Source organism: Arachis ipaensis, chromosome B03 (assembly GCF_000816755.2).
Source record: "Arachis ipaensis cultivar K30076 chromosome B03, Araip1.1, whole genome shotgun sequence".
In the NCBI taxonomy this organism is placed as follows: domain Eukaryota; kingdom Viridiplantae; phylum Streptophyta; class Magnoliopsida; order Fabales; family Fabaceae; genus Arachis; species Arachis ipaensis.
This window is the reverse complement of record NC_029787.2, coordinates 29,539,634-29,543,657: the sequence shown is the minus strand read 5'-3', so window position 1 is coordinate 29,543,657 and position 4,024 is coordinate 29,539,634.

Genomic DNA, 4,024 nt, shown 5'->3' with positions numbered 1-4,024 from the left:
ATTTATAAATGTTATTAAATTTATTTATTTTTTTAATTTCATTTAATTTGAAACAAATATAAAAATCTAAATTTAAAGTACTCTTTTTTTTAATTAATTAAGAGTAATATTTCAAATAGGCTCCAAAAAATTTGGCAGTCCAACAAATTTGTCTCTTAGAAAAATTAACTAGGTTCCGAGTCTCTAAGATTATTAGATATATGCCATATAGGTTCCCAAATTAGGTTGAATCGGTTAACACAACACTCTCTCCTACGTGGAGGTTGTAGGTGTGACGTGTTAAGTAAAGTAATACGCATTACAGTCAAGACACATTAATTTCTGAACACGTGGCTAAAACATCGTTTTGAGAAGACAGATACGTTCCCACCTTTTTAATCATGACATTCAACCTTTAGGTAAAAGATTTTTCAGTCATTTTTGTGTTTCCAAAGTTGTGGTTTCTTTTTGTGTGGTTCCAATGATGTAAAGAATTTGTGGTTTATGTTTGAAAGTGTGTAAAGCAAGTGGTTATAATTTTGGGTTGCACTAGTGTAAAGATTCATTATATACAGATATTTTACAGATATATTTTATAATTAAAATTAGTGATACGTGTCCTTTTTTCTTCTATTAAACTAAATTCTAATGCAAATGCGAAGGCTGTAATTATAGTACAGTACAAATATTTGCAGATTGTTAAATGTTAATTCCTAACTCCTTTTAAAAATAGTTGACTCCATTAAAATTGTTACTAATTACACTTTCTTTTTCTTAATAGCTGGACGCACCAAATTTTTCAAGCAATACAACGATTATGACTTTCTTTGTTTGGACTATCGGCTCAAGTGTTATAAAATAACTAAATAAATAAATAAGGAAGAAGTAACAAACATCAAATAAAGAAATATGATTAGATAACAATATTAACCATAATTACTATCTCAATATAAAAGATATGATACTTATATATTTATATATATGTATTAATGTATGAAAGAAAGAAAGAGAGGAAGAATTTTGTATATAGACAATATAGAGAGAGAAAATTCTTATTGCTTGTGTGTGTAATCAACGGAGGCTTAACATTCTATTTATACATGTACAAGAGTCCTCTTTTTCCTCTTTCATTAAATGTACTTTTCTTAGTAATAGAAAAGTTAAGCCTATCCAAGTCATAGGTGGTCAATGGTCATCCACTTCACACTTATCACAATACTCCCCCTTGAATGACCATTTAGAATAATGCCTTGTTAAAACCTTACTAAAGAAAAACCCTGTGGGAAAAAACCTTAGTGAAGGAAAAATAGTACAATATCCTTTGTGATGGGACTGCCTCATTAAAAACCTTGTCAAGAAAAACCCAATGGAAAAAAACCTGACCAAGGGAAAAAGAGTACAGTCTCCCCCTCTTGCCGACATCATTTTATATCTCGAAATCGGCGCATCCCAATCTGATGTACCAATCTTTCAAAAGAAGATTTTAGGAGTGACTTTGTGAATAAATCTACCAGATTATCACTTGAGCGGATCTGTTGGACATCAATTGTCCCTTGATTTTGAAGATCATGAGTGAAGAAGAATTTGGGAGAAATACGCTTTGTTCTATCACCTTTGATATATCCGCCTTTAAGTTGAGCAATACATGCTGTATTATCTTCAAACAGGACAGTTGGAGCTATCTTCTGATCAATTAGTCCACATGATGACAGAATATATTGGATCACACTCCTCAGCCAAAAACACTCGCGACTAGCTTCATGTATCGCTAGTATTTCAGCATGATTAGAGGATGTTGCTGCAATCGTCTGTTTCGTGGACCTCCATGATATAGTTGTTCCACCATATGTAAACAGGTATCCTGTTTGAGATCTCCCTTTATGTGGATCAGACAAGTATCCGGCATCTGCATAGCCAACTAGTTGTGACTTGGATCCATAGGGATAAAACAATCCCATATTAACCGTTCCATGAAGATATCGAAAAATTTGTTTGATTCCACTCCAATATCTTCTGGTTGGAGAGGAACTATATCTTGCTAGTAAATTCACCGCGAATGATATGTCAGGTCGCGTATTATTAGCAAGATACATTAGCGCTCCAATGGCACTAAGATATGGTACTTCAGGACCAAGGATATCTTCATTCTCTTCTTTAGGACGGAATTGATCATTTTCCACATCCAAAGATCTTACGATCATTGGGGTACTTAATGGATGTGACTTATCCATATAAAATCTTTTCAAGATTTTCTCTGTGTATGTTGTTTGATGAATAAAGATCCCATTTTTTATATGCTCGATCTGCAGGTCGAGACAAAATTTAGTTCTTCTAAGATCTTTCATCTCAAACTCTTCTTTTAGAGTTTTTATAATTGTTGGAATCTCTTCAGGAGTCCCAACGATATTTAAATCATCAACGTACACAGCAATTATAATGAATCCAGATGCGGATTTCTTTATGAAAACACATGGACAAATATCATCATTTTTTAATCCATTTTTGGCCAGATACTTAGTAAGACGATTATACCACATTCGTCCAGATTGCTTTAGACCGTATAAAGATCTTTGCAATTTAACTGAGTATAACCCCTGTGAATATTCATTGGATGGTTTAGATATCTTTAGTCCTTCAGGGACTTTCATATAGATATCCCGATCTAATGAGCCGTATAAATAGGCTGTTACCACATCCATTAAATGCATATGCAATTTATGATATGCACTGACCAAATAACGCAATGTTATCGCATCCACTACAGGGGAATACGTTTCTTCATAATCTATACCGGGCCTTTGTGAAAAAACTTGTGCCACAAGTCGGGCTTTATAGCGCACAACTTCATTTTTCTCATTTCGTTTTCTCACAAATACCCACTGGTATCCAATAGGTTTTACATCTTCTGGTGTACGGACTACAGGTCCAAAGACTTCACGTTTTGCAAGTGAGTCTAACTCAGCCTTCATGGCTTCTTTCCATTTTGGCCAATCATTCCTTTGTCGACATTCTTTGACTGATCTTGGCTCAAGATCCTTACTTTCATATTTAATGCCACATTATAGCAAATATTTCATTGACAATTGTCTTATTTCGGTCCCATTTCTCTCCTGTAAAGACATAATTTATCGAGATCTCGTTATTTTCATAATTTTCAGGTACCTAAACGTCTTCTGGCGTTATATCAGAATTTTGGACAACTGCAGGTGTCTTTATAATGTCTTTTTCAACAGGAATATTTACCTCTTTTCTCTTTCGAGGATTTTTATCTTTGGAACCGACAGGCCTGCCACGCTTCTGGCGTGAATTTGCTTCAGTGGCTATTTGTCCTACTGGGACACCAATTCGAATTGGGGCATTTTCCGCCCTGCCACGCTTCTGGCGTGAATTTGCTTCAGTGGCTACTTGTCCTACTGGGACATCAATTCGAATTGGGGCATTTTCCGCTGGTATATGAGATTTAGTTATCCTCTTTGTATCGGAAAATGCATCAGGCAATTCATTTGCTATTCTTTGTAAATGTATAATCTTTTGAACTTCTAATTCACATTGCCCTGGTCGAGGATCTAAATGCATCAACGATGATGCATTCCAATTAAGTTCCTTTTCAGGAAGCTTATTCTCTCCCCCTAATGTTGGAAATTTTGATTCATCAAAATGACAATCTGCAAACCGGGCTTTAAATACATCTCCCGTTTGTATCTCAAGATACCTCACTATAGAGAGAGAATCATATCCAACATATATCCCCAATTTTCTTTGGGGTCCCATTTTGGTGCGATTAGGTGGTGCAATGGGAACATATATCGCACACTCAAATATTCTTAAATGGGAGACATTTGGCTGCTGGCCAAAAGCTAATTGCATAGGAGAGAACCGATGGTAACTCGTTGGCCTCAAATGAATAAGTGCTGCGGCATGTAAAATAGCATGCCCCCAAACCAAGGTTGGGAGATTTGTTCTCATAAGCAAGGGTCTAGCAATCAATTGGAGGCGTTTAATAAGTGATTCTGCTAACCCATTTTGTGTGTGAACATAAGCTACT